This window comes from Bidens hawaiensis, unplaced genomic scaffold, assembly GCF_021521415.1.
Source record: "Bidens hawaiensis isolate Kalapana, Puna unplaced genomic scaffold, B.hawaiensis_p1.1 tig00019639_1, whole genome shotgun sequence".
In the NCBI taxonomy this organism is placed as follows: Eukaryota; Viridiplantae; Streptophyta; class Magnoliopsida; order Asterales; family Asteraceae; genus Bidens; species Bidens hawaiensis.
In genome coordinates, this window is record NW_027492978.1 from 40090 (window position 1) to 46089 (window position 6000).

Consider the following 6000-nt stretch of genomic DNA (forward strand, 5'->3'; position numbering starts at 1 on the left):
GCGGGAGTATTCCCGGCTTGCTCATTCCTTCTTCAGGTGACATTACTGAATTATTTGAGAGTTAGTGCCTTGTGCGTGTAGCCTTGCTGTTAGTGCGGGTAGCCTTCCCTGATGGCTAGTATCCGCAGCTGCGGGAACAGGCGGAGTACGTTACCATTGGGAGGCTTTTCCTGCGGGAACAGCTTGCGTACTGCGCGTAAGGACGTCATCTCTCTGAGCGTGGTGGATCCTGCAGATCCAGTTGGTCTTTGCGCAGACGTCCCTTTTTAAGGTGAGTCTTGCGGGTCCACCTGCGCAGACGTCCCTGTTTAAGGTGAGTCTTGCGGGTCCAACCGCGCAGACGTCCCTGTTCAAGGTGAGTCTTGCGGGTCCAACTGGGCTCTGCTGGGACCTACCTCTTCAAGTCCCCCCAGTCCAATGTTCTTCTCATGAATTGTTAATAAGTGAGGTGAACTTTTGGACTTTAAGCAAGGGGTTTTGAGAAGGGTTTAGTTTTAAGGTTTTCCATGGGGATTCTTCCCGCGGAAGTCCTAATGTCACGTGCAGAAATTCCCGACTTTTCTGCTTGATCTTTGGGTATGATGCGGGTAGGTCTGTAACCTCCTCGCAAGTCAGGAGCGTTGAGTTCTACTTGTGTAGATTCTCCATGAGGTTTTGGTAGTTTTAAACATAGTGATCAATTATGTTAAAAACAACCAATTCCATCTTGGAGCTTCAAACAATCTAGTTGTCAACGTTCCCGCTATGCGGGGATGTTATTTCCGTTTCCCCAAGCATGGCCCAGAAGATCCTTCTTGGTTTCAATTCCCTGCGAGTGCTAGGTATATGAAGGGTTTTGCCTTGACACTGTACCCGCACTCGTCTTATAGTTACTTTACTTCCAAGGTATTCTTGGCTTCAATTTTCCGCGGGTGCTAGGTATGTGAAGGGTTTCGCCTTGACACTATACCCGCACTCGTCTTACGGTTTCTTGGTTGCCAAGGTAAGGGGGTATGTTCCCTCTTATTTTTGAATCTTTTTGAAATTCGAAGAGTTGGTGAAAAGATAAGAACGGTCCAAACTGTTGAAGGGACGTTAGCGTAGTCCGACGGTTTCTTCTGACAGTTTCAGGACGTGCAGGAAGTTATGGTGACGTGACAGTATATGGTCATTCCAGACACTTTTTCAGGCGCGTGGGCGCGAGTTTTCGGGCGCGTGGGTGCGAAGTTTACGGCGCGCGTCCTGTCAACAGCTGTTGCCAGCTTGCATTTTCCACGTGTCATAGTTTCATTGCACCTGCCTTTTCCTCTCTCTTCCACATTAAATTCATCACATTCATTGCGATGAGTATATAAAGGGGGAGAGGGTGCATCTTAATCCACACTTTCACTTCTCTTTTTCTTCTAAGCGATTTTCGGCGAATACTCTAACTTTTCTGTCGAGCATTCTCCTGAAATCGTTCTTCTTTCCATCCTCAACATGTCGTCCATTCGTGATCCTGATGCTATTGCCGAGGAGTCCGACGTGTACATCGAGAACCCGACGTCTGACAAGGACGATAATAGTACTGCTGGGGAGTGCCAGTGTGCTCTTTCCGTCGACGTTTATCAGTACATCGTCAGGAAGTTCATGCTCGAGCCTTTCGAGCCTGAGTTTCCTGAGCCTCACCAGACGGTGTACGATGCCCCCAAGGGTAAGATAGGGGTGTATGCTGCATTCTTCATCTATGGGAATCTCAGGTTCCCATTGACGAAGTTTGTGTACCGTGTTTTGGAGAGACACGGTGTACATTTGACGGAGGTGCACCCGATGGCGATCGCAAAGGTTCGCCACTTTGAATGGGTGTGCCACATTCTGGGCGTTGAGCCCCGCGTCGACCGCCTGATGACCTTCTATTCCTGGAGGTGCATCCAGGGCTGGTATACCTTGATCACTCGGATCAAGGGTTTGAAGATCTGTGCTACCGAGCGCAGTCTTCGGTCTTGGAAGCGGGAGTTCTTCTACATCTCTACCCGTGTCGTCCCCATAGCGATGACGTTCAAGAACGGAAGAGCTCTCCCGAACCTTCACGCCTCCAACTACCAGGAGGCGGAATGGTTTACCAAGATCTCCCGGATCCAGACTCCGGTTTACCGCTTTGCGGAGTCTGGGATGGTGATGCTTGGGATGAGCCGGGTATGGAAGGATGCTGGGGCAGAGGCGCCATAGATTCCCATCGTCCTCGAATACGGTTTGAACTCTATCCTTTACGGTATGCTTCATATCTTTTTGCTGATTTAGGGTTTTTCTTCTAACTGCTTTTCTGTTTATTTTCAGAGGGGAACAATTTGCAGTCGCTTCTGCAACCGCGTGAGAGCGGTGGTCCCGCTCGGCTGGGTACCCGTGCTCTCGACGAGAACGAGTTGCCCATCTTGGAGCAAACGGCGGATAAGTTTGTGGAGGTCTACCCGCCATGCCACGAAATTCTGAGCGCCAGGCGGCCAGGTAAGGGACTCTAACCCTCGCCTTCTCAATGCTCAAACCTCTGCTGGAATTCCTTTAATTTTGTCATCTTCTGATGAGGAATCCGCAGATGGTCCTTTCTTCGTGAGGAAGAAGAAGGGTGCTGGCGCGAAGGGCAAGGCGAAGGTTGCCTCCGCCGATCAGGGGAACCGGTCTGACTCGGAGACCGCAAGTGAGGAGGCGGAGGGGAATCCTGGTGGTGGTGAGACAACTGTCCCGGAGGTTGAGACAACTGTCAGCTCCGATCCGCCCAGTACGACGATGGTGACCGGCGTGAAGAGGCCGGCTCCATCGGGTTCGTCCCCGCCTGTCAGAACCTTCAAGCTCAAGAAAACTCGTAAGTGTAAATTAATCTTACCCGCAATTCTTTCCGCCATTGTTTTTAATATCTCGTCTTCATGCAGGCGTGGATGTAACTGCATTCCAGAGGGATGCGGGGAGGAGCAGTTCTGGACCCATGACGGTAGGTTTGGTCAACCTACCCGAGGCGATGACCCAGGCGGCTGCGCCTGTTTGCAACATTGGTTCAGTTGCTCATCCTGTTGAGGCAACTGTTCCAACTGTAACGTCATCTCCGCCGGCTGTCAGTGCCATATTCACTGCATCCTTCACTGAGCCGGCGGTGATTGTTTCTACGGGTTCTTCCGCAGCTGCGGCCACGGTTGTGAGTTCACCTCCAGTGAGTTCACCACCGGTGGCCTCTACCGCGGCGGCTTCAACCGTGCCTCTGGCACCGTGACTACCTCGTCCCCGGCCGGTTCAGCAGGTATGTTTGGGGCTTCAAGCCAATCTTTGCCTCCTTCCCATCTGCCTGACCTCTTGGATGGATATCCCTTAGGTTCGGGTGATGGGTTCGGCGGCTACCGGCCTGTTGTCGACCCTACAGGTGCGTAGGGTTATTTTGGCCTTTTTTTTTATCTTTTCCTAACTGCTTTTTGTTTTTGCAGTGTCGGATTCGAATGAGGTGTATGTTCCACGGTGGAACATCCGCCGGGGAACAACCCTTCGGACGGCTGTGGACTGCGTCGAGTGGGCGCGTCACGCGGCCCCAAGTGGCGCGTTGGGGGAAGCCATGTCTAGCTACCAGGAGGGTAGGCTGACAAATGAGCTTCGGATTCTCCTTGCCCGGATGCAGCCGCGCGTCGAGTTGCTTTGTCGTGAAAACGACAAGTTAAAGGCGGCGCGTATCCAAGAGGTGGCTCAGGCGCGGGCTATCCGGGAGGAGAACAGGAGACTTTCCGCTATTGCTGCGGAGAAGGAAAAGGCCTTCAAGGCCCTCGAGGTTGAAGTACAGGCCCGGCTCGAGGCCCGTTCCAAGGCTACTCAAGCTGTTAACGAACAGCTTAGGTTGGCTAAGGAAACTGCGCGGAACGCGACCGAGAGGGCCACCAAAGCTGAAGCCATTGCTGAGCCTCTGCGCGCCGAGAATGAGGAGCTTAAAGCCAAACTGGATAGGCTTCAGCAGGCTCATGATGCTTTGGCTATGGAAGACACCAAGAAGCTCCAAGAGATCTTGGATCAGAGGGGTATGCTTGACCATACTGAGCGTAAGCTGAAGGGCGTTGAAGAGGCTGCTGCTAAGGAAGTGTTGCTTGCCAACCTTAACAAGAATGAAGCCGAACGCGCCCGTGACCAAGCTCAAGCTGCCCTCCAAGAAACTCTGATTACCAAGGAATGGCTTCTACGAGAAGCGTTGTCGCAGGTATGCGTAGCTTCCTAATATCTTTACGCTTTTCTTTCTACTTAGAAAAGGTTTTGATACTTGTATATATATATATATATATATTTTTTTTGTAGGTTGTGCATCGGGTCTTCACGAACACATCTTATGACGATGCCATGAGCGCAGCCCTCAACGCTTCTCATGAGGATGGGAAAATGCTGGTTTCTTGCTTGGTCTAGGGTTTGTTGAGAAGGGCATCCCGCCTTCCAACTTCCCTCTTTACGACGTGGACACTGAAGTTGCCTATGACCAAGCAGTGAACCAGTATGCTGCCTTCCCGCATCCGGTGGTGGAGAAGGTGAACGAAATTGCTGCTGCTGATGATGGGCTAACCATTCTCAAGACTTTCCTTGAACCGCCACAGCCAACTGATGGTGCGGGTACAAGTGGGTTTGGAGGGAGTGGTCCTGAAGCTTGAACCTTGAGATCCCTTCCCACCGTTAGGATAGATATATATTTCTGTAGGCGGGTAGATACCCGGCCGTTCTTGTAATTGAATTTTTTATGAAATATAAATGTTTGTGCGGGTAGGACCGCCACTTTCACTGGATGACTTGCTTTATAAACGTTATATGACTTGCTCATGCATACTTTAGTTTAACTTAGCAATTTTCCAAGTGTTTTGAATAAGTTAAACCTTCCGACGCGCGGTTGTCAATAGGTTAATGTTCAGTTTCCTCTATCATGATTGTACGGGTAGAACCCTCACTTTCATTTAGTGGGATGACCAAACTTTACCTATAACTGACCTGCGTGAAGGTTGTCCTCATTTCTTAGAAATTTTTGCCGTTTTTTGTGTTTATGCGGGTTTTACCGCCGTCCACACGCAACGACTTCCTTTCACATTTATTTATGCGGTGAATACCGGCATATCAGTGTGGAAAGTTCATAAGTATAAATGTAAGACCATCAGCGTCAATGTGATAAGGAGAATCATTTCCATTAGAAGTGGCTCTAGGCCTTTTCTTTACAAGTTTGGAATTGATCTACATGCAGCCCGTGTAATTGAGCTCCCTTCCATGCTCTTGGGATGGGAATGTCATCGAGCCTTTCAAGCCGATATGCACTTGGTTCGGAATCTCGTTGTTTACGCAGTATGTAGTCTCCAACATTGAAGCTGCAGTTTTATTCGTGTTTTCCCCAACTGGGGTTCTACACGCATTAGCCTGCTCAGCGTTCATTACGCCACGAGGTGCGTGAGTTTCCCATCTCTGACAAATGCTTCGACGATGTCCTTCAAGTCTTAGCATTCCTCGGTGGTGTGGCCTCTTGTATTGTGGAAGTCACAGAATTTGCTTTGATCAGCGTTTGGACGCTGTCGGATAATTGGAGCCTCTGGCCATGGGAGCCTCTCGGTGTCGAATATCTCGGTGACGCTTTTGGTGAGTTGCGTCCATCTGGAGTTCCGGTTTGACGACTGCATGTTATCCTTCCCGCCTACCCGAGGGCGAGAGCTGGATGAGGTGTCAAAGTTTACCCTTGACTGCCAAATGCCTAGCTTCCTCTTTTTGTTTAGTCGGGCGGTAAGGACGTTGTTTTCTCTTATTTTCTGGGTGTAGAGGTTTGTGCTCTGGGGAAGATCTCTACCAGTTGCTTTTCCGTTTCCGCGAAGCGTTTAGCTGCTGTCATGATGGCATCCCACGTGGATGGCATGCCTATTTTACCCGTTAAGGTGCGGATGAGCTCTGGGTCCTTCGCGCCCTGGATGAAAGCAGCGCGAACAAGATCTTCGCTAATAGTGCCCAGACTTAGCTTCTTTGAATTGAAGCGCGTGATGAAGTCTAGTAAAGACTCAT